At 47.0% G+C, this 25727-nt stretch overlaps 1 long non-coding RNA gene across 2 annotated transcripts in view; it reads right to left on the bottom strand.

The window, feature by feature from the left end:
• Nucleotides 1-25727, bottom strand: part of LOC135055587 (uncharacterized) — a 161451-nt gene that overhangs the window by 48632 nt on the left and 87092 nt on the right. The window contains exon 1 of one of the 2 annotated variants that reach the window (XR_010243779.1): nt 19218-19309. The exons of the other annotated variant lie outside the window; for it this stretch is intronic. This is a non-coding gene — a long non-coding RNA (uncharacterized LOC135055587). Of the gene's footprint in view, nt 1-19217; nt 19310-25727 lie in introns of those variants that run through there. 2 annotated transcript variants of the gene reach the window in all.

Raw genomic sequence — 25727 nt, 5'->3', positions numbered from 1 at the left:
AGTTGTCCCCCCGAAAAAGTCTATTCTATAAACTGTAAGTAATTCTTTGGCAAAGAACTTAAGTAAGACACTGTTACAGGTTGAGTCTCCCTTATCCAAAATGCTTGGGACCAGAGGTATTTTGGATATTGGATTTTTCCGTATTTTTTAATAATTGCATACCATAATGAGATATCATGGTGATGGGACCTAAATCTAAGCACAGAATGCATTTATGTTTCATATACACTTTATTCACATAGCTTGAAGGTCATTTTAGCCAATATTTTTTTATAACTTTGTGCATTAAACAAAGTGTGTGTACATTCACACAATTCATTTATGTTTCATATACACCTTATACACACAGCCTGCAGGTCATTTAATACAATATTTTTAATAACTTTGTGTATTAAACAAAGTTTGTGTACATTGAGCCATCAAAAACAAAGGTTTCACTATCTCACTCTCACTCAAAAAAGTCCGTATTTCGGAATATTCCGTATTTCGGAATATTTGGATATGGGATACTCAACCTGTATTATTTAAAATTCTATACAGTGCTGTGTTAGCAGCAGTTCAGAGCATGTACAGAAATGATCAGTGAGAACTTGAAGGGCAGGGATATCCATTCCTCGCCACTGCAGAGAGTGCATAGTAATGTAACACAGCGGAACGCCTTGCATGACTGGCATTGTGGAACGCTATGTTTTGTATTGTACAGTAAGTCACTTTTTTAATATTTTGCTCATACTGTTTCTGTTTATATACTTTGTAAGGCCATTGTGGTGCTAGTAGGGCTAATATGCACTTGTAATCCAGTCCATGGAGACACTACATTTTAATATCTGTACACTGGTGCAGCTGCTGGGCCAGGATGGGCGCAGTGCTGGGCCAGGCTTCTCTAGGTGTTTGTACATCAAACCTCAACCCAACTCCTTACACCTAAATGACTGGTCCGATGCTCAATAGCATTGTAAATTTAGATAATGTAAAGGGTAATACTTTGCTTTTCTTTATTAAAATGTCTATTTTTTATATTCTGACAGATAAAATAGCTCAATCTGCATATGATATGAGGTACAGTACTGTATCTCTCTGGTCAGAAGCAGATTATTTGACATGCATCTGCACCTTATGGTTTTTATTTCGAGCATTAGGAAAAATCATTATGTGGTTTCCAACTATGCAGTGTAAAATCGTGCTTTTTCTTATGTGACTTTGCCTTTAGCAAATCTCATGTTTTTCAAAGTTCATTGCAAGTCGTCCTAAGTTTGAAACATGTTGCAAATGCCGTTAATGTAAAATTTTTACTTATAAATGTTTCACTTAATGACAGTGCTGTAATAATGTAAATCACTTGTACAATGGCTAGTCTATTTGCTGTATATAGAAAATTAATTTGAAAAGTGGTTAACATGCTGAACTGCCCTCCAGCTGAGACTGCAAAAACACCCCAAAAAAGTAGCTAAGAAACAAAACTTAAAGGGTAATTTCATTGATCACAGTTTTACTATCCTGTATACGCCCGATCCTATTCAATTAGGAAGCTCAGTAGGACAGACCTGGCTAGTACCCAGTTGGGAGACCAATCGGGGAACTCCTGGTACTGTGGATTTCTCTTCATTGGATGAAATCTTTCACATACTTTTGCCTTATCTAAATCGTTTACCCACCAGCACAGACCTTCAGAACCGAGTATAATTGGGTACCACATTCAATAACTCATATTTTCACCTTCTAATTTTAATTTAATTGTACACTGGTCAAAACATGTATATTGACAGTACAAATTTCATGTCATTATTTTAAAATCATATGGAATAAAAGTTACATTTTAAATTCATCCATTAACACATATTCACCTGTTTTCTGACATGTAACATTTATGAATTGCAAAGAGTGCTCCCAAAAGAGTTTTTTTTTGTGTGTGGCTTTTTCTTCTTTCATATTGTAATTTATAAAGCATAAAGCAGTGAGGCTTTTATTTTCCTATTTGCAGATCTGGCCATTTGTGAACTGAGTGCATACAAGGATGTCGCTTCATTTTGTGGTAATGAAAAGGTTCTATGACTGACTTGCTCAAACCAGCCACCAACTGTTTTTCTAACCAATTGATTGAATAAAATCAACAATTCACTTAATACCCTTTTTAGGGATCTATATACTAAAACTTGGAGAGAGATAAAATGGATAGAGGTTATGTACCAGCCACTCAGCTCTGAACTGCCATGTTACAGGCTGTGTTTGAAAAAAGACAGTAAAGAGCAGAGTTGCTGGTACTTTAGCTCTCTCCACTTTATAACTCTCGAAGGCTTAGTACATCTGCTTCATAGCCAAAAACCAGGAATTTGCCAGGGCACGCAGAGTTGACCCAGGTCCTCCTTGTATTGGAAAGGATCAGACCTGGGTTAACTGTCCTGGGTCCATGACCCTGCAATCAACCAGGGTTAACTCCATTGCTTGCAACCTGGGTCAGTGATCTGGCTTATGTCTAAATGGTGCGACCTGGGTTTTAAGACCTGGGTTGCACAAAGAGGTAGCGGATTGGTAATACGGGGCTGCCTGGGGCTGTTACTGATGACCACATTTTTGTGAGCCAAAAAAGCAACACCTTTAAATGACTTCACACAGAATACCAGTGCAGACATGGCTTATGTGTAAAAGGGGTCGACCAGGGAAACATCTGGTTCTGCGGTATAGTGTTAATTGGGTTCTCCGATCTGAGACCCAGGTTACAGCAGTGTTGAAAAACTCAGGACAGAGCTTTGTATGCTGGTGCATATGTCTGAAAGGGGTATAAATGTCTTGAAGTTTAAGGTTTCTATTTACTAAGCCTTGGATGGAGATAAAGTTGCTGGAGATAAAGTACCAGCCAATCGGCTCCTAACTGCCATTTTTCAAACACAGCTGGTAGCATGGCAGTTAGGAGCTGATTGGCTGGTACTTTACCTCAAGCAACTTTATCTCCATCCAAGGCTTAGTAAATAGACCCCTAAATCTCTTATCAGGAAATAAAGCTGAATTTGAGCAATTTGAACAGTTTTGACCATGTACCAAAAGATTTGATTGAATTCTACCTCCCGACGAAGACGCCCCAGGTGCGGAGAAAATGCGTTGAGGAAGGGAGATCCCTGGAGTGACACAGCACACCCTATACAACAGCGGCTGTATGTGCCGGCTATTTATACCAGCAAGCCTTGTGCTTTATCTATAGTGGCTTTGGAGACCACTGGACCTGATACACACGTCCATACGGCTGCGTTCAGTGGCTTACTGCATTACAACAGCTGCCTCTATAATGTTATGAGAGCTTGGTAATACCGCTGGACTCTTCATCAGTTACCAGTTTATGCATTTAGCGGCTTCCTGCAAAACTGTACCCACAGTTCCTATACTAACGGATACTCACAGCGGCTGGATCCGCTGCCTGATACCAGTGATTGCCTGTGGCGGCTCTCCACACAATCGTGTCTGCTGCATGCTCACTAAGCGGCTGGTTCCAGCTGTTGCCGCATCAGGACTACTACCCACCACCTATGCATACATCTTTGGCGTTGAGACTGACTGAAACAATACTGAGAGTCTCTGCCTGCTACAGGAACTGGGGTAACTATATGTATCTATTTTATACGCTTTGAATACAAATTTTGAACTCCAAGGATTCTCAACACTACATATGGATGTGATATATTGTATCACTATATATATCAAGAGTATCATTTGATCATTATTATCACCTTTTTAACTGTGTGTTGTTTAAATGTTTTGTAAATGTGGAATAAAATATTTTATTTTTAATTGATTGTTCCTGTTCTCAAGCGCCTACCAGATATATATTCTACAATTTATAGTTTTAGTTTTTTGCTATTTAGAGGAGGCTGGCTCCCTCCTCACCTGGTGGCAGCTGATACACAGGTTTTTACACATATATTTATTAGTGATGAGCGGGTTCAGTTTCTCGGAAACCGAACCCCCCCGAACTTCACCCTTTTTACACGGGTCCGAGCCATACTCGGATTCTCCCGTATGGCTCGGTTAACCCGAGCGCGCCCGAACGTCATCATCCCGCTGTCGGATTCTCGCGAGATTCGGATTCTATATAAGCAGCCGCGCGTCGCCGCCATTTTCATTCGTGCATTGGAAATGTTAGGGAGAGGACGTGGCTGGCGTCCTCTCCGTTATTGTTGAACTTGATTGTGCATTATTGCTTAATTGTGGGGAGGGCTGGGGAGCAGCTGTATAATATAGGAGGAGTACAGTGCAGAGTTTTGCTGATCAGTGACCACCAGTTATCCGTTCTCTGCCTGAAAAAAACGCTCCATATCTGTGCTCAGTGTGCTGCATATATCTGTGCTCACACTGCTTAATTATGGGGACTGGGTAGCAGCTGTATTATAAAGCAGGAGTACAGTGCAGAGTTTTGCTGACAGTGACCACCAGTATACGTTGTCTGCCTGAAAAACACTCCATATCTGTGCTCAGTGTGCTGCTTTATTGTGGGGACTGGGGACCACCAGTATAATATTATATAGGAGGAGTACAGTGCAGATTTTTGCTGACCAGTGACCACCAGTATGCTATATATAGCAGTACGGTAAGGAAGGCCACTGCTGTACCTACCTCTGTGTCATCATTAAGTATACTATCCATCTACATTCTATACCTGTGGTGCATTTTAGTTTTGCAGTTTGCTGACACAGTGACCACCAGCATACTATATATAGCAGTACGGTACGGAAGGCCACTGCTGTACCTACCTCTGTGTCGTCATTAAGTATACTATCCATCTACATTCTATACCTGTGGTGCATTTTAGTTTTGCAGTTTGCTGACACGGTGACCACCAGTATACTATATATAGCAGTACGGTACGGAAGGCCACTGCTGTACCTACCTCTGTGTCGTCATTAAGTATACTATCCATCTACATTCTATACCTGTGGTGCATTTTAGTTTTGCAGTTTGCTGACACAGTGACCACCAGCATACTATATATAGCAGTACGGTACGGAAGGCCACTGCTGTACCTGCCTCTGTGTTGTCATTAAGTATACTATCCATCTACATTCTATACCTGTGGTGCATTTTAGTTTTGCAGTTTGCTGACACAGTGACCACCAGTATACTATATATAGCAGTACGGTATGGAAGGCCACTGCTCTACCTACCTCTGTGTCATCAAGTATACTATCCATCTAGATTCTATACCTGTGGTGCATTTTAGTTTTGCAGTTTGCTGACAGTGACCACCAGTATATATAGCAGTACGGTATGGAAGGCCACTGCTCTACCTACCTCTGTGTCGTCAAGTATACTATCCATCTAGATTCTATACCTGTGGTGCATTTTAGTTTTGCAGTTTGCTGACAGGGACCACCAGTATATATAGCAGTACGGTACGGAAGGCCACTGCTCTACCTACCTCTGTGTCGTCAAGTATACTATCCATCCATACCTGTGGTGCATTTCAGTTGTGCGCAGTATATATAGTAGTAGGCCATTGCTATTGCTATATAATTCCACACATTAAAAAATGGAGAACAAAAATGTAGGTTAAAATAGGGAAAGATCAAGATCCACTTCCACCTCGTGCTGAAGCTGCTGCCACTAATCATGGCCGAGACGATGAAATGCCATCAACGTCGTTTGCCAAGGCCGATGCCCAATGTCATAGTAGAGAGCATGTAAAATCCAAAAAACAAAAGTTCAGTAAAATGACCCAAAAATCAAAATTGAAAGCATCTGATGAGAAGCGTAAACTTGCCAATATGCCATTTATGACACGGAGTGGCAAGGAACGGCTGAGGCCCTGGCCTATGTTCATGGCTAGTGCTTCAGATTCACATGAGGATGGAAGCACTCATCCTCTCGCTAGAAAAATGAAAAGACTTAAGCTGGCAAAAGCACAGCAAAGAACTGTGCGTTCTTCTAAATCACAAATCCCCAAGGAGAGTCCAATTGTGTCGGTTGCGATGCCTGACCTTCCCAACACTGGACGGGAAGAGCTTGCGCCTTCCACCATTTGCACGCCCTCTGCAAGTGCTGGAAGGAGCACCCGCAGTCCAGTTCCTGATAGTCAAATTGAAGATGTCACTGTTGAAGTACACCAGGATGAGGATATGGGTGTTGCTGGCGCTGAGGAGGAAATTGACAAGGAGGATTCTGATGCTGAGGTGGTTTGTTTAAGTCAGGCACCCGGGGAGACACCTGTTGTCCGTGGGACGAATATGGCCATTGACATGCCTGGTCAAAATACAAACTAAATCAGCTCTTCGGTGTGGAATTATTTCAACACAAATGCGGACAACAGGTGTCAAGCCGTGTGTTGCCTTTGTCAAGCTGTAATAAGTAGGGGTAAGGACGTTAACCACCTTGGAACATCGTCCCTTATACGTCACCTGCAGCGCATTCATCATAAGTCAGTGACAAGTTCAAAAACTTTGGGTGACAGCGGAAGCAGTCCACTGACCACTAAATCCCTTCCTCTTGTAACCAAGCTCCTGCAAACCACACCACCAACTCCCTCAGTGTCAATTTCCTCCTTACCCAGGAAAGCCAATAGTCCTGCAGGCCATGTCACTGGCAAGTCTGACGAGTCCTCTCCTGCCTGGGATCCTCCGATTCATCCTTGAGTGTAACGCCTACTGCTGCTGGCGCTGCTTTTGTTGCTGCTGGGAGTCGATCGTTATCCCAGAGGGGAAGTCGGAAGACCACTTGTACTACTTCCAGTAAGCAATTGACTGTCCAACAGTCCTTTGCAGGGAAGTTGAAATATCACAGCAGTCATCCTGCTGCAAAGCGGATAACTCAGGCCTTGGCAGCCTGGGTGGTGAGAAACGTGTTTCCGGTATCCACCGTTAATTCACAGGGAACTAGAGACTTCATTGAGGTACTGTGTCCCCGGTACCAAATACCATCTAGGTTCCACTTCTCTAGGCAGGCGATACCGAAAATGTACACAGACGTCAGAAGAAGAGTAACCAGTGTCCTAAAAAATGCAGTTGTACCCAATGTCCACTTAACCACGGACATGTGGAAAAGTGGAGCAGGGCAGACTCAGGACTATATGACTGTGACAGCCCACTGGGTAGATGTATTGCCTCCCGCAGCAAGAACAGCAGCGGCGGCACTAGTAGCAGCATCTCGCAAACGCCAACTCGTTCCTAGGCAGGCTACGCTTTGTATCACCGCTTTCCAGAAGAGGCACACAGCTGACAACCTCTTACGGAAACTGAGGAAGATCATCGTAGAATGGCTTACCCCAATTGGACTCTCCTGGGGATTTGTGACATCGGACAACGCCAGCAATATTGTGCGTGCATTACATCTGGGCAAATTCCAGCACGTCCAATGTTTTGCACATACATTGAATTTGGTGGTGCAGAATTATTTAAAAAACGACAGGGGCGTGAAAGAGATGCTGTCAGTGACCCGAAGAATTGCGGGCCACTTTCGGCATTCAGCCACCACGTACAGAAGACTGGAGCACCAACAAATAGTCCTGAACCTGCCCTGCCATCATCTGAAGCAAGAGGTGGTAACGAGGTGGAATTCAACCCTCTATATGCTTCAGAGGATGGAGGAGCAGCAAAAGGCCATTCAAGCCTATACATCTGGCCACGATATAGGCAAAGGAGGGGGAATGCACCAGACTCAAGCGCAGTGGAGAATGATTTCAACGTTGTGCAAGGTTCTGTAACCCTTTGAACTTGCCACACGTGAAGTCAGTTCAGACACTGCCAGCCTGAGTCAGGTCATTCCCCTCATCAGGCTTTTGCAGAAGAAGCTGGAGACATTGAAGGAGGAGCTAAAACAGAGCGATTCCGCTAGGCATTTGGGACTTGTGGATGGAGCCCTTAATTCGCTTAACCAGGATTCACGGGTGGTCAATCTGTTGAAATCAGAGCACTACATTTTGGCCACCGTGCTCGATCCTAGATTTAAAACCTACGTTGTATCTCTCTTTCCGGCAGAGGTTCAAAGACCTGCTGGTGAGAAAATTGTCAAGTCAAGCGAAACGTGAACCGTCAACATCTCCTCCTTCACATTCTCCCGCAACTGGGGGTACGAGGAAAAGGCTAAGAATTCCGAGCCCACCAGCTGGCGGTGATGCAGGGCAGTATGGAGCGAGTGCTGACATCTGGTCCGGACTGAAGGACCTGCCAACGATTACTGACATGTCGTCTACTGTCACTTCATATGAATCTCTCACCATTGAAAGAATATTGGAGGATTATATGAGTGACCGCATCCAAGTAGGCACGTCAGACAGTCCGTACGTATACTGGCAGGAAAAAGAGGCAATTTGGAGGCCCTTGCACAAACTGGCTTTATTCTACCTAAGTTGCCCTCCCTCCAGTGTGTACTCCGAAAGAGTGTTTAGTGCAGCCGCTCACCTTGTCAGCAATCGGCGTACGAGGTTACTTCCAGAAAATGTGGAGAAGATGATGTTCATCAAAATGATCAATTCCTCCGTGGAGACATTCACCAGCAGCAATTGCCTCCACAAAGTACACAGGGACCTGAGATGGTGGATTCCAGTGGGGACGAATTATTAATCTGTGAGGAGGGGGATGTACACAGTGAAAGGGGTGAGGAATTGGAGGATGATGATGAGGTGGACATCTTGCCTCTGTAGAGCCAGTTTGTGCAAGGAGAGATTGATTGCTTCTTTTTTTAGTGGGGGCCCAAACCAACCAGTCATTTCAGTCACAGTCGTGTGGCAGACCCTGTCGCTGAAATGATGGGTTCGTTAAATTGTGCATGTCCTGTTTATACAACATAAGGGATGGTGGGAGGGCCCAAGGACAATTCCATCTTGCACCTCTTTTTTCTTTAATTTTTCTTTGCATCATGTGCTGTTTGGGGACAATTTTTTTGAAGTGCCATCCTGCCTGACACTGCAGTGCCACTCCTAGATGGGCCAGGTGTTTGTGTCGGCCACTTGTGTCGCTTAGCTTAGTCACACAGCAACCTTGGTGCGCCTCTTTTTTTCTTTGCATCATGTGCTGTTTGGGGACAATTTTTTTTAAGTGCCATCCTGCCTGACACTGCAGTGCCACTCCTAGATGGGCCAGGTGTTTGTGTCGGCCACTTGTGTCGCTTAGCTTAGTCACACAGCGACCTTGGTGCGCCTCTTTTTTTCTTTGCATCATGTGCTGTTTGGGGACTATTTTTTTGAAGTGCCATCCTGCCTGACACTGCAGTGCCACTCCTAGATGGGCCAGGTGTTTGTGTCGGCCACTTGTGTCGCTTAGCTTAGCCATCCAGTGACCTCGGTGCAAATTTTAGGACTAAAAATAATATTGTGAGGTGTGAGGTGTTCAGAATAGACTGGAAATGAGTGGAAATTATGGTTATTGAGGTACATAATACTATGGGATCAAAATGACCCCCAAATTCTATGATTTAAGCTGTTTTTTAGGGTTTTTTGTAAAAAACACCCGAATCCAAAACACACCCGAATCCGACAAAAAAATTTCGGTGAGGTTTTGCCAAAACGCGTCCGAATCCAAAACACGTCCGAGGAACCGAATCCAAAACCAAAATGCAAAACCCGAAAAATGTCCGGTGCACATCACTAATATTTATATATACCCGCCTGCACAGCGCCAACAAACCGTATATTGAAATAATGTACCAAAATATTTGAAAATGTTGAACCTAAGTGACCATGCTGGTGCTTCTATGTACATGTACATGTGCTTAAAATATATATTTAAATATTATTTTTATGTGAATGGTACAGTATATTGAGAACCTGACAAAATTGTGATGATTGAACGCAACCCTCATACTGAGAATGTGAACTTTAATGCAAATAGAAAATGGCAAATCTAGAAAGTGAACATCAAACACTAAAAGCAAGTTGAGCCAAAAGATTGAATTAGGGTCTATTGAGGATTGTACCCCAAACATGTTGGAGCCATTGAACTGGTGAAATGTAATAAAAATTTTGAATCACTTGAACACTTGAGCATCTCAAGATGTTCCACATATGAGAAAATGAGTGTCCTGTTTACACAACCATATAGAAAAATGGCAGGCAATTTATATAATATTTTAACACATGTCCTTGTGTTTGACTTTTACTGACTCTCCAAGCCAGAGGCATTACTATTTGCTACAAGTGCCTAGAAAACAATCATTTTATTTTTGTAACTGCGACAAATGAATTGGTACATAAATGACGTGTTCTTTATTTTTAATTATTATTCTGTGCTGACAACGTAAATTTAATCAGTCCTGTTGCAGCAATGGTTTCCTATTTAGCGATGATTCACAGAGTTGCAAGCTATAAAGGAAACATATGATGCACTAGACAGAGTATCTATTCCAAGTTTCACTACTTAAATCATGGTTGTCCAGCAGGTGGCTAACTCCTTTGTACCATTAAAATGCTTTTTTGGGATCTAGCATCAAAATCTTTGTAAACTTTTACTGTGCAAATGTATATATTAGTTTGGCTATATGCAAATACTGGCAAACAGATCTTTGGGGTGAGACAGAGGGGTGGTCTTCAGTTTTCTGGCTGTCGGGATCCCGGCGCACAGTATACCGGCGCCGGAATCCCGACAGCCATCATACCGACACTTTTTCTCCCTCTTGGGGGTCCATGACCCCCCTGGAGGGAAAATAAATAGCATTGGGCACGCAGCATGCCACCGTGCCCACAAGGGGCTCATTTGCACTCGCCACGCTGTCGGTATGCCGGCGGTCGGGATCCCGGCACCGGTATGCTGGTCGCCGGGAGCCCGGCCACCGGCATACCATAGTTCACCCGAGACAGAGCGGGTCTACTATGATATTCCAGCTGTCGGGCTCCTGGCGCCCAGCATACCAGCGCCAGGATCACAACCGCCAGAATGCCGACAGTGGGGCGAGTGCAAAAGCGCCCCTTGGTGGCTCGCTGCGCTCACAACACTGTGCTCGCCACGCTGCAGGCACGGTGGCACGCTATGTGCGCCACGCTATTTATTCTCCCTCCAGGGGTGTCGTGGACACCCCAAGAGGGAGATTAGTTGTCGGTATCCCGGCAGTCGGGATATCGAATGCTTCCCAGAAAGTGCAAGTGCCTGAGATCCCAGACAGACATCCGCTTTCCTAAAGGGAGACAAAAAGGCAATGCTATATCATTAATTATATGTAAGACAACTCACATCAACTTTACACTGTTCAGAGGGATAAGAATGTTTATCTTACTGAAGAAATGACAACCTAAGCAATATAATACATAAAGTTTATAGGTATTGTGAATTTCTAAGGGACAGGATTAAATCTACATACACGGTTTGTCTTTAATAGAAATATGTAGCTTGCAACATTGCTGATTAATGCTACAGGGAATAATGAATTGTGTTTGTGAGGGCATTCTTCCATCACCAAGATTTTCTATGGTAAAAGTCCTCAATGCTCAGTATCTTTTTGTGTTTTTAAGTGACTTAAGATTCTTATAAAGGGAAACCTTTGCTAACAATGAATATCTTTTTCACAAGGAAATCAGACAGCAGTTTGTTCCTTATTGACTTTTGAGATTTTTAGATTCAACAGTAAGTATAAGATTATACTTACTTTAGCAACAGCCAGATGATGTAAGCCCTGCCCCAACCAGAAGCTTGGCATTTAGATTGATAAACATGCCTTTGAAAGGTATAACAAAGAACATTTCTGCAAAACATGTGAGTGGGATGGGATTTGCAGCCTCTGCATGTCACATATTTTGCATGTCTACCAGATCTCAGCAGAGCTCTCTTATCCTCCTTCAACAACCAAAAAATACATCAATGTAAATGAAATAGAAATTACATCATTTTAGAAAATGCACAGGCTGCGTCATCTACCTCAGGGGTAAAGCTATTGGATCTTTGCCAGCCTGGCATCGGCAAACTACACAACAGTCATCCACACGATTTTTTCCCTTTCCAGCTCTTGTAATGGAATAGAGGACAAATACCCCTAGAGCTGTAAGAAAATCCAGTTAGTTGAGTTAGTTACTGTACACACGAGGACTTAGTGGTAGCTAGAGCAGTGTGGCTGCAAAAAGGGGTGGAGCTTCATGGTAAGGGGCCCGTCCCTCATTTTCAGTCACTTGAGGTACAAAAAGGGGTGGGGTTTCGCATCCCAACACCCGTTTTTCATCACTTGCGGGGGTTTGGGAGGTGCGGGATGCCTCCCGGGGAGTGCTGTACTTGCAGTGTTGGCTCCTACACAGTGACAGGAGCCGAGTGTTGCACATAATATAACAGTGCAGCAGTTGACTCCTGTCACTGAGCAGGAGCCGGCATTTTGGTGTCCCCCCTCGGTGGGTGACACTCGGGAGCGGGCCGTACCCCCCGCACCCCACATGTGACGCCACTGGCTAGAGCATACTTCATTTAGACAAAGTGGACGGAGATAAAGTACCAACCAATCAGCTCCTAACTGCCATGTTACAGGCTGTGTTTGAAAAATAACAGTTAGGAGCTGGTTGGCTGGTACTTCATTTCCATTCATTTTATCTCTCTCCAATCTTTAGTACATACTCTTCAAGACTTAGTATGTACTAAGCCTTGTAGAGAGCTAAAGATGATGGAGATAAAGTACCAGCCAACCAGCTCGTCATCCAACGTTGGAAGATGGGTCTTATGCAGTAGGGTAAGTATGTAAATGTTTGCAAGTGTGTATAATTGTCTGTGAGTGAGTGTGTGTGTGTATGTGTGTGTAAGTATGTGTGTGTGTGTGTGTGTGTGCGTGTGTGTGACCATCCCCCTGTCAGTGTATTCCCCCCTCCCAATGCCAGCAACAGGAAGAACTATATCTCCCAGCAGTCTTTGTGCCTCCCAGCATACCAGGAACCATCCAGCAGCCCCATCCCCATTCGGAAGAAGAGGGAAGACTACCAGAGAGAACCAGACAGGTGAGTATCTTTTATTTATTTTCCCACACAGGGTCGGTTCTAGACCTTGTGGCGCCCCCTCCAGGTAAAATAGAGTTGGTGTGCCCAAAAATAGCGATGTGGCTTCTTCATAGGGAAGGGGCTGGGCCAAAGTTATTCCCCTGTACTTGTGCCCCCCCTGTAGCTTTGCCCCTAGTAGATGTGCCCCCAGTAGCTGTGCCCACTGTAGCTGTGCCCCCAGTAGCTGTGCCCCCTGTAGCTGTGCCCCCAGTAGATGTGCCCCCAGTAGCTATGCCCCCTGTAGCTGTGCCCCCAGCAGATTTGCCCCAGTAACCGTGCCCCCAGCAGCTGTGCACCCTGTAGCTGTGCCCCAGTAGATTTGCCCCCAGTAGCTGTGCCCCCAGTAGATTTGCCCCCAGTAGCTTTGCCACCTGTAGCAATGCCCCCAGTAGTTGTGACTCCTGTAGTTGTGCACGCTGTAGCTGTGCCCCAGTAGCTGTGACCCCAGTTGATTTGCCCCCAGTAGCTGTGCCCCCCTATACTTACCAGCTCCGCTCCTGGTTCCGGATCGCTGCTGCTCTGTCCTCCATCTCCGGCCGCCTGCTCCTCTCCATGGGAGAGACGTCATGACGTCTCTCCCACAGCAGCACTGTACAAACACTAGAGGTCAATTATGACCTCTAGTGTCTGTCACTGGAGCCGGCTGCATCGGACACCCACACAGCTCACGGCGCCTCCTGCAGCCGGGGAGAGCGGGGATCAGGAGTAGCAGCTCTTTCCATGGCGGCGGCGCCCTCGGGGCAGCAGCGCCCCGGACAAAAATCCTGCTTGCCCGTGGCAAGAGCCGCTACTGTACCCACAGTAATGAAAAACCTGGGAGCGAAGTACGGTAAGCAAGATTTTTTAACCTCGCTAAACCTTGCGCTCATTTGAATTCCCCCTAAGTGTAATAGATTGGGTTAACTTTACTAAGCATTGATTTTTGGGTTTTCTGCAATTTTAAATTTGATTTTCAATCCAGATATCAGAACTGATGGAAAATTGCATGAGACCACCGGACTGAACATAGTTTTTGTAACATACAGTAGACAATAATATAAACCTATTGAGCTCGGGATATACTCCTAAACTTGATCCTTACACTGGCCCTCATTCCGAGTTGTTCGCTCGTTAGCTGCTTTTAGCAGCATTGCACACGCTAAGCCGCCGCCTACTGGGAGTGAATCTTAGCTTTGCAGAATTGTGAACGAAAGATTTGCATAATTGTGAATAGAAATTTCTTAGCAGTTTCTGAGTAGCTCGGGACTTACTCTGCCACTGCGATCAGTTCAGTCAGTTTCGTTCCTGGTTTGACATCACAAACACACCCAGCGTTCGCCCAGAAACTCCCCCGTTTCTCCAGCCACTCCCGCGTTTTTCCCAGAAACGGCAGCGTTTTTTCGCACACGCACATAAAACGGCCAGGTTCCGCCCAGAAACACCCACTTCCTGTCAATCACACTCCGATCACCAGAACGAGGAAAAATCCTCGTTATGCCGTGAGTAAAATACCTAACTTTTGTGTAAAATAACTAAGCGCATGCGCTCTGCGAACCTTGCGCATGTGCAGTAAGCGACTAATCGCAATATAGCGAAACTTGGCAACGAGTGAACAACTCGGAATGAGGGCCACTGTACGGTCATTTGCCATATCAGGCCTGCAGCCAGTATATTGTTTAAACATGTCATTCATTGGATTATCCCACCTGCTGTGCTGCACACCAGATGGGGCGATGTCATGAACGACCAGTGCTAATTTCGTGGAGGAAAGGTCCGGAATGCCAGTCTTGAAGCTCTTTTGAAAAATGCAGTCACCGGGAATGGCATGCTGAAAACCTCACGCCGACGTTACCATGTTTTATGTTTTTGCAGTTGGGTGCAAGGGTGAGGGAGGAACACAGTATGTTCTTAGCCCCGTTTCCCATTTATAGCAGGAGACAGATGCTAGAGGACATACTTGCCGCCTATGCAATAAAGGGTTGGCCCGCTCATCAAAAAAGGGGTGTGGTCTCAAAAAGAAAGGGGCATGGTCACACCATAGTATCCCTAATTCAAATTATGCCACACAGTAGCACAATCGTATTCACATTACACCACATAGCAGTGTCCCTTATTCATGTTATGACACACATTAGTGCCCCTTATACATAAATCCAAGAGTAGTAGCACCCCTAATACACATAATGCCCACAGCAGTAGTGCATCTTATACAGTAGCCACAGCAGTAGTGCCCCTTATGCAATGCCCCCAGTAGTAGTGCCCCTTATGAAGTGCCCCTATAAAATACCCTCATTAGTAATGCCCCCATTTGTAATGCTTCCAGTGGTAATACCCCTGTGTAGTAATGCCCCAGTGTAGTATTGCCCCCCAGTAGTAATGCCCCTGTATAGTATTGCCCCCGTAGTAGTGCCCCCAGTAGTAATGCCCCCTGTAGTAGTGCCCCTTGTAGTATTGCCCCTGTCTAGTAGTGCCCCCAGTAGCAATGTCCCCATAGTTATGCCCCCATTTAGTATTGCCCCCAGTGGTAATGCCCCCATGTAGTATTGCCCCCAGTAGCTATGCTGTCAGTAGTATTGCCCCCACAATTATTCCCCCAGTAGTATTGCCCCCTGTAGGTATGCTCCTGGGTGTGGTATGAGTTGCCAGCGGCCGGGTCCCCGGCGGCCAGCATACCGACGCCGGGATCCCGACCGCCGGCTTGCCGATAGCAGGGTGAGCGCAAATGAGCCCCTTGCGGGCTCACTGCACTCACCACACTGCGGGAATGGTGGTGCCGTGCCACGCTATCTATTCTCCCTCCAGGGGGTCCGTGGACCCCCAAGAGGGAGAAAAGGTGTTGGTATGCTGGTTGTCGGGATTCTAGCGCTGGTATACTGTGCGCCGGGATCCCAACAACTGCTTTACTGAATACCACCCATGCTCCCAGTAGTATTGCACCCAGTAGTAATGCCCACGTAGTTATGCCCCGATGTAGTATTGCCCCCAGTATTTATTCTCCCTGTAGTAGCATCGCTTACACACACAACCCCCCCCTCCACAACTCTTACCTTTAGTCCCACTCCTGCGTCCGACCGCTGCTGTCCATCCAGCGCCTGCTCCTCGGAACTATGGGAGAGAAGTAATGATGTCTCTTCCATAGTGCACATCGCCAGAGCCGGAAGCATGAGCTCTAGAGTGATCTACCTCCAGTTGCCATTGTGCGGAGGGAGCTGGGTGCTTGCTGGTAACAAAATCTCAGCAGGCGCCTGCACCTCCCTGTGGCTCCAGGCACACATTGTGGGTTGGGTGGGATGAAGGAGGTGGAACTGGTTCCGTCTCCAAATTAAACTGACGGAATGCAGTTCCACCCCGTTCTGTCTTACTTTAACCCCTGGGCCATCGGTTCACTGATACCTATTACAATCAGTTCCAGTCTAATACCTGTTGCCATTGAAATCCAGTCTGATACCAATTACCTTTAGTTTCAGTCCACTATCAACTAGTATTGGTTGCAATCCGATACCAATTATCATCAGTTCCATTCCCATGCCAATAACCATCGATTCCTGTCCGATATCAATTACTATTAGTTCCAGTTTGGTTCCGGTTACCATCGGTTCCAATTCCCTGGGTTTAGATTGCTAGTTATCTCTCACAATTAATGTATTTCTAGCTCCAAGTGACCCAGAAAGAGGGTCACCACCTGCCCATCGAGTGCAGCAAAGCACACATTCCCTGGTGAAGACCACCGGTCATGCTAGTTTTAATCTCCGATATACATCTCCTGATACCCTCCAAGCCTCCAGTCAATCCAATTCCAAGTTCCAGCTGATAATTGTCTCTAATGATGCGAAGAAATTACATTAAACTCTCTTGCTTTCAACACTCCATTAATCCAGCTCTGTTCTGTTCTGACACTGGTTTGGAGACACTCACATAGCAAATCCTGACACTATCTTAATATGGAACTTTTGTGTGTGGGCAAATCAAGGGTCATGAATGCTATAAAAAGATTTTCTTCCTGGTACCATAGTTCAGAATTTAGAGTGGAAACTAGGTAAATTATAAAAGAGCCTAATTGTCCCAGGAAGGCAATTTTACGTCTGTATGCAACAGAGAAACTAGACATTGGGTCTTGTCTGCTAGTCCATTGCCTCCAAGCCACTCCTCCTTGCATATATCTGTATAAGATATTTAAAATAAGGGTTTCCTGTAAATACAATGATAATACGACACTTTCTGGCTGTGGGGTAGAAAGGTAGGACAGCCTGTGTAAAAAGTTTGCCCTTACAGGGGATTCAGTCCTTTCTAAGTGGCATTAGCTGTTAGGGGATTGGGGTTTATGTGAAGTTTCTAAACAGGTTTGAAATGTTTCTGGAAGTCTGTCTCAACTATTATATACAATTTTTGTATTTGAATATTTTTTTGTATTTGTATATATATTCTCTATTTTATTTTTTTATTAATCATATTATTTTAATTAGTCTAATTAGTTAATATCCTTATTGCTCCCAATGGTTCAAAGCCTTTTAAGAAGACTGAGGTCCAGATTTATCAAGCCTTGGAGAGTGATAAATTGCACAGTGATAAAGTACCAGCCAATCAGCTCCTAAATGCCATGTTATAGGGCCTTATTCAGGTTCAGTTGTAAATTTGCAAAGACTATCAGCCATCTGCACATGCGCTGCAACTGCATTGAGCGTGTCCGCGATTCTTCTGTGATTGCATAATTCCAGGATGCGATCGCAGGTTGATTGACAGGTGGCGGACATTTGTGGGTATACACATGGCATTTGTGGGGAGTGGTTGAGAAAACGCAGGTATGTCATGACAGGTTTCAGGGCTTGCATATGGCATCAGCTGCGATTGCTGCGACTTAAAACATGGTGCCCGGTGAGACTGCATTCTCATCATTCTGAGTAGCCCTTAAGTCAATTGCGAATGCACTGGTGGGCGGCTTGTTCTGTGCTGGGTGGCCTTTTAACATGCCGGGCGGCTCTTGCTGTGCGATTCTCAGCAGCTGCATTTCTGCCACATTGTGGGTGAAGGAAATACTAGCTGGCTAGCTGATCAAATTGCTTCATTCAGAAATGAAGGTAAAGGTTCATAGGGGCATTCTTCAATGGAGTGGTCCAGAAACTTTGACATTGTCAAACATGTACAGTATTGTCATACATGTATTTTTAAGTGTTGTGTAAAACGATTAAATTTCTCTTAAATAATAGTGTTGCAATGGAAATTAGCAACTTCAAATGCTATACCTCTAATCCTAAACTGTTCTCCTCGAAGTAAACATCATGGACCTGCTTGTTCTTGTCTTGCTGGGTAATAAAAGTGTCAAGAAGTGAATTATAATAACATGTTTTGTACACTAATCACACATCTGCAATCAGATTTACATACATACATACACCTAGAATCCCACCCACAGTTTAACAAACTAGTCACCAGCAAGAATAAATTACAATATAAACAACAGACCTGAATTATAGAGAGGTGAAAGAGTTATTATAGATCTTCTCTAGCCACAGTGATTCATTAAACACATACTGCAAATCACTAATCGTAGCACAGTTCTCTGGCACACATACCTCCAAACTGTCCCGATTTTCGCGGGACACTCACGTTTTTTTGAGACTGTCCCGCTGTCCCCACCCGTGGGCCACAGTGTCCCATAGTGGCGGGAGCTGGGAGGCTCATGGACTTGCTGTTCTGCTATAGAGCAGCGGTGAATAGATGCTGTGCACGTGCGCACACAGCTTCTATTCATGGAGGCAGGGGGACTGGTGGCATGCCAGCAGCTCACAGAGTGCTGGCCATGCCTCCATAGTAATGAGAAACGGGGGCTGTGGCTCGCGATAGCGGCATTACCGCGAACCCATGTCCTTTCTCCAAAGTCACGCCCCTTTTCAAAAGCCATGCCACCTTCTACTGGCGGGCACGGCTGTACCGCGCTAGGAGTCCCTCATTCGAATATGGAAAAGTTGGGAGGTATGTATTATTATAGGCACTAGTAGACTTCTATAATGTTATCCTATATTATTTTGTCTTTTTGGGGGTACAGGCATATTTCCTCATTTTCAGCTATACTTAGTACATGAAAAAGCAGCAAGGATTATCAGGTGAAACACTTAATATGCATTCTCAAATTGGTTTGCACGATAAATTAACACCCAATAACAGGCTATAGGTGAAATTAATGGGCAATATGCACGATAAGTTAACACTTGAAAACGTAACACTTTATCACCTCTAATTGAATTTCCCCAGCTCACTGCCGTTTGGGACTTGAATCACTCGCTTTTTCTATTCCAGTTAGTTTATAGACCAGGGATACACTTACCTGGTCACAGGACCTTCAGCAAGCCGGAGGTGAGTTTACCTGAGTACTGGTAATTTATTTCATAGGAAAAAGCACAGTTGGAAGCCAAATATTCTTTCCTCTGTGCTGACTACATATGGGAAGCTGACATGTTTGAAAACATTACAAAGCAAACATACTGTAGAACTATTCTCCCACACTTGAAAAGGGTCAGAAATCCAACTCCCAGTAAGTAATGAAAATATGTTCCCACATTACATAAACAGAATCTCCAGTGTGAAGGAGAGATTAAGTCATATTATTTATCAAACATGTAAGACCTGGACAAACTGGATTTACCAGATCTCAGTTTGTTTTTACTGTACAATCTAACACAAATAACAATAATACAATGCTATAACATCAGGTTCAAAACCTCAGTGCAACTCCTATTTACATAAACCACCTTATAATGCCTCTAGCCTGGGTAGTCTCACCTTTAACGTAATAAATATGTCTGTCTAACACCTCCTTTTACTTCATATAATGTTTCCCTTTTTCTAATGAGGATATCAAGTAATAATACTATGACCCTTTAAATGTACACTGTGAGGTGTAGCTACGCATTCACTTTATCTGTGAGCATCATAAGTATGGGTGACATAACTGGTATATTCAGATTAAGACACTGGTCAAATTTTAAGGCAGAATACCACTGCTGGGTGGCTATGGACAATGCATTAGGATTAAGGATGAGCGGGTTTGGTTCTGAGCCGGGATCTGAGTCCAGCTTGGGACTTCCCGCCTTACTCGGATCCCAAAACGAGTAAAAATTTCATCATCTCAATGTCGGATTTTGCAGGTTTTGGATTCTATATAAGTCCCATTTTCACTCCGGCATTGTAGAGTGTGCTGGACGGACGTGTCCATCTCAGTAATGGGAGGCGTGACATGGGGCGAGTGCTCTGTCTGCTGTATCTTAAAAAGGGGTGCTTTGTCTGCTACATCTGAAAAAGGGGTGCTCTCTCTGTCTGCTATATCTGAAAAAGGGGTGCTCTCAGAGCCTGCCCTAGGCATAGGCAAACTAGGCAAATGCCTAGGGGCACAAGCAGGTTCTGCTGATTAAACTGATATGCGGTATGCCTATATTCTGTGTATGACTGAGGCTGTATCTGCATACGAAATGCTAAGTTGCAGTGTATTCCTGGAAATCACTTTAATGTAGCATTTCGTCTGCAGATACAGTTGCACACAGAATATAGGCATGCCGCATATCATTTAATCAGCAGAAGCTGCTTGTGCATCCTAGCCACACAGCAATGCAAATAGGATACATCAGCAAAAGATGTTCAACATTAGCAGAGTTGCCAGCTGCTTCACGTCAGGCATCTTCTGCTGCATGGTGTATTGACGCAAGATGTATGAGGACAAATCTGTATCCAAGCAGAGGCAGAGTTCACAGTGTTAGCAGCCGTGTGTGAGTTCTGTGTGTGGGTGGGTTGGTTGTGCAATAATGTGCTGCATATGTGCAGGGCCGGATTAACAATGGGGCGGATGGAGCTGCAGCTCCAGGCCCCCCACTGAAAATAGGCCCACAGGATCCACTGCAGTGCTGCAAGTGTTGACAGGGAAAAGTTTTTCCTGTCACCACCAGCAGCTCACTCCCTTCCCTCACCCCAGCCAGCCGACAAAAGTCCATCCTATCTCACAATTAGACTGTGGGCCAGCCGAAACACCATCCCCGACCAGTAAGAAGCTCCGCCCCCGTTATTGCGAAAGCTCCACCTCCCGTACCCTAAGAAACTCAGCCTCCCACACCAGACAGAAGCCCCACCTCCCTCACCTAGCAGAAACTCCACCTCCAGCAGCCGTCAGAAGCCCCGCCTCCCTCACCTGACAGAAACTCCGGCACCCTCACATGACAGAAGCTCCGCCTCCTGCAGCCGTCAGAAGCTCCGCCCCCACTGCCACCAGAAGCTTTGCCCCCTGCGCACAACAGAAGCTCTGCCTCCCGCCCCACCCCCACAGAGGCTCCACCTCCAGCAGCCATCAGAAGCTCCACAGCCATCAGTAGCTCCGCCTCCTGCACTCATCAGAAACTCTGCCTCCCGCACCTGTCACAAGCCCGCCTCCTGTACCAGTTGAAAGTTTATAAGCTCTGCAGTCACGATGTCAGGGTAAGAACTTGAAGTTCAGAACTTTTGAAGCAATGTTCACGTGAGTAGAGCTGGGGGTCAGTGGGGATGACTGGGGTGGTGGTGGTGAGTAATTTACCATTTAGGATAGAGGTCTACTACTTGTTTGCTAGGAATTTCACAATGCAGCAGTTATCACAGGGGTCACAGCTCTTCCTGTGGATATGCTCCACCCCATGACTGCCCCTCCCCACCTGTATCTCTACCCCCACCCCACCTGTATCCCTGCTCCCTCTCCACCTGTATCTCTACCCCCTCCCCACCTGTATCTCTGCTCCCTCTCCACACGTATCTCTATCCTCTCCCCACCTGTATCTCTATCCCCTCCCCACCTGTATCGTTGCTCTCTCTCCACCTGTATCTCTACCCCCTCCCCACTTGTATCATTGCTCTCTCCCCACCTGTATCCCTATCCCCTCCCCACCTGTATCTCTGCCCCCTCCCCACCTGTACCATTGCTTCCTCTCCACCTGTATCCCTGCTCCCTCTCCACCTGTTCCTGCTCCCTCTCCACCTGTATCTCTATCCCCTTTCCACCTGTATCATTGCTCCCTCTCCACCTGTATCCCTGCTCCCTCTCCACCTGTATCTCTATCCCCGTGCCTCTGTGTCCCACCCTACCTATATCTCTGCCCCCTCCCCACCTGTATCTCTGCCCCCTCCCCACCTGTATCATTGCTCCCTCTCCACATGTATCCCTGCTCCCTCTCCACCTGTTCCTGCTCCCTCTCCACCTGTATCATTGCTCCCTCTCCACCTGTATCCCTGCTCCCTTTCCACCTGTTCCTGCTTCCTCTCCACCTGTATCTCTATCCTCTCTCCACCTGTTTCTATATCCCCTTGCCTATGTGTCCCACACTACCTATATCTCTATGCCCTCCCCACCTGTATCTCTGCCTTCCTCCACACCTGTGTCTCTGCCCCCTCTCCACCTGTGTCTCTGCCCCCTCTCCACCTGTGTCTCTGTCTCCCTCCCCACCTGTATCTCTACCCCCTCCCCACCTGTGTCTCTGACCGTCTCCACCGGTATCTCTGTCTCCCTCTCCACCTGTATCTCTACCTGCTCCCCACCTGTGTCTCTGACCGTCTCCACCTGTATCTCTGTCTCCCTCTCCACCTGTGTCTCTGCCCCCTCTCCACACATGTTTCTGCCTTCTCTCAACCTGTGCTTCCGCCTACCTCTCACACTTGTGTCTCTGCCACCTTCACTACTTGTCTCTCTGCTACCTTAACTGCCTGTGTGTCCACCTGTGCCTTCCTACTTGTGCCTCTGCCTCGTTCCCCACTTGTGTCATTGCCCCCTCCCTACTTGTTTCTCTGCATTCTCCCCACTGTGTCCCTTCCCCACCTGTGCTTCTGGCCCCGTTTACACATGTGACTCTGCCCCCCTATCCAGCTGTACCTCTGCCTTCCACCCCACCTGTGGTTCTACCTTCTCTCTACCTGTGCTTCCACCTCCCTCTCCACCTCTCCAAATGCATTTCTGTCTCCCTCCCCACCTGTATCTTTGCCCTCCTCTCCACCTGTATCTCTATCTTCCTCTCCACCTGTCCATCTACTCTTCCGCCTCCCTCTCCAAATGTTTCTCTGCCTCCCTCCCCACCTGTGGCACTACTCCCTTCGACCCGTGCTACTGCCCTTCTAACTGTAACCGGATTCGCAAGGACAGAGCTCTCTCACAAGCTCTGTCTCTGAATGTGATAATTGATACATCCTTGTGATGTATTCAGTCATCTCAATACGATTTTGGTCGAATTTATCACATTCTATTCACATCTAAGATGTGGATTGCAATAAATATGCCCCATAGTGTAGAGATGTAGTGTAGTAGTAGTGATTGTACTAAGCTGTGATAAAAGTGGAGAAGTGAGCCAGTGGAGAAGTTGCCCATGGCCACCAATCAGCATTGACGTAACATTTATAATTTGCATACTATAAAAGTATACAGAGTAGTTCCACTGGGTCACTTCTCCACTTTTATCACTGCTTAATACATCTCCTCCATAGTGAAGAGATGTAGTGTGAGAAGGAAGAGCAGTGATGTAGTATGCCACCACACACCCCTACCCTCCCAGGGAGAAATTCTGTGATGCTAATCACACCCACTGCGCTGTGGTGGATTTAGCGGGGGGCGATTAGGGCGAACGCCCACCCCCTACACATACCGGCACCGGGATGGAGGCCGGGTCCCGCCCCTACACATACCGGCACCGGGATGGAGGCCGGGTCCCGCCATGGTGTTGGGAACGGGGCGGAGAGCGGTGCAGCGCGGCGGGGGAAGGGAAGAGAGAGAGAGAGTCCTGACGCGCGTACAGCGGCCTCTGTTCTGACCACACCCCCTCCACCCTGTACGTGCGTAAGGACGATCTTTCTCTCTCCCCGTCCCCCCGCCACGCTGCACCGCTCTCCACCCCGTTCCCAATGCCGCGGCGGGACCCGGCCTCCATCCCGACTCCTCATGCTGCTGCGGACAAAATATGAGTAGGTGTCACTGTCAGTGTATGCCATGTCTCCTCCCCTCCAAGCTAAAGTAAGTGTGTGTGCCCTCCTGTGTGTGTGCCCTCTGTGTTCCATGTCTACCCCCTCCGCTCCTAGCTAAAGTGCCTGTGTGCCATTTCTCCCCCCTCTTCTCCTAACTAAAGTGTATATGTCCCCCCTCCTAGCTAAAGTGTGTGTGTGCCATGTCTCCCCCCCTCCCCTCCTAGCTAAAGTGTCGGTGTGCCATGTCTCCCCCCCTCTTCTCCTAGCTAAAGTGTGTGTGTGCCACGTCCCCCCCTCCTCCTAGCTAAAGTGTGTGTGTGCCACGTCTCCCCCCCTCCCCTCCTAGCTAAAGTGTCGGTGTGCCATGTCTCCCCCCCTCTTCTCCTAGATAAAGTGTGTGTGCCACGTCCCCCCCCCTCCTAGCTAAAGTGTGTGTGTGCCACGTCTCCCCCCTCCCGTCCTAGCTAAAGTGTCGGTGTGCCATGTCTCCCCCCCTCTTCTCCTAGCTAAAGTGTGTGTGTACCACGCCCCCCCTCCTCCTAGCTAAAGTGTGTGTGTGCCACGTCTCCCCCCCTCCCCTCCTAGCTAAAGTGTCGGTGTGCCATGTCTCCCCCCCCCTCTTCTCCTAGCTAAAGTGTGTGTGTGCCACGCCCCCCCTCCTCCTAGCTAAAGTGTGTGTGTGCCACGTCTCCCCCCTCCCCTCCTAGCTAAAGTGTCGGTGTGCCATGTCTCCCCCCCTCTTCTCCTAGCTAAAGTGTGTGTGTGCCACGTCTCCCCCCCTCCCCTCCTAGCTAAAGTGTCGGTGTGCCATGTCTCCCCCCCTCCCCTCCTAGCTAAAGTGTCGGTGTGCCATGTCTCCCCCCCTCTTCTCCTAGCTAAAGTGTGTGTGTGCCACGTCCCCCCCTCCTCCTAGCTAAAGTGTGTGTGTGCCACGTCTCCCCCCCTCCCCTCCTAGCTAAAGTGTGTGTGTGCCATGTCTCCCCCCCTCTTCTCCTAGCTAAAGTGTGTGTGTGCCACGTCCCCCCCTCCTAGCTAAAGTGTGTGTGTGCCACGTCTCCCCCCTCCCATCCTAGCTAAAGTGTCGGTGTGCCATGTCTCCCCCCCTCTTCTCCTAGCTAAAGTGTGTGTGTGCCACGTCCCCCCCTCCTCCTAGCTAAAGTGTGTGTGTGCCACGTCTCCCCCCCTCCCCTCCTAGCTAAAGTGTCGGTGTGCCATGTCTCCCCCCCTCTTCTCCTAGCTAAAGTGTGTGTGTGCCACGTCTCCCCCCCTCCCCTCCTAGCTAAAGTGTCGGTGTGCCATGTCTCCCCCCCTCTTCTCCTAGCTAAAGTGTCAGTATGCCATGTCTCCCCCCCTCTTCTCCTAGCTAAAGTGTGTGTGTGACACGTCCCCCCCTCCTCCTAGCTAAAGTGTGTGTGTGCCACGTCTCCCCCCCTCCCCTCCTAGCTAAAGTGTCGGTGTGCCATGTCTCCCCCCCTCTTCTCCTAGCTAAAGTGTGTGTGTGTGCCACGTCCCCCCCCCCCTCCTCCTAGCTAAAGTGTGTGTGTGCCACGTCTCCCCCCCTCCTCTCCTAGCTAAAGTGTCGGTGTGCCATGTCTCCCCCCTCTTCTCCTAGCTAAAGTGAGTGTGTGCCACGTCCCCCCTCCTCCTAGCTAAAGTGTGTGTGTGCCACGTCTCCCCCCCTCCCCTCCTAGCTAAAGTGTCGGTGTGCCATGTCTCCCCCCCTCATCTACTAGCTAAAGTGTGTGTGTGCCACGTCCCCCCCCTCCTCCTAGCTAAAGTGTGTGTGTGCCATGTCTCCCCCCCTCTTCTCCTAGCTAAAGTGTGTGTGTGCCACGTCTCCCCCCCTCCCCTCCTAGCTAAAGTGTCGGTGTGCCAT

This window comes from Pseudophryne corroboree, chromosome 3, assembly GCF_028390025.1.
Source record: "Pseudophryne corroboree isolate aPseCor3 chromosome 3, aPseCor3.hap2, whole genome shotgun sequence".
Taxonomy (NCBI): domain Eukaryota; kingdom Metazoa; phylum Chordata; class Amphibia; order Anura; family Myobatrachidae; genus Pseudophryne; species Pseudophryne corroboree.
Note: the sequence above shows the minus strand (reverse complement) of the source record. Positions and strands in the feature narration are given on the sequence as shown.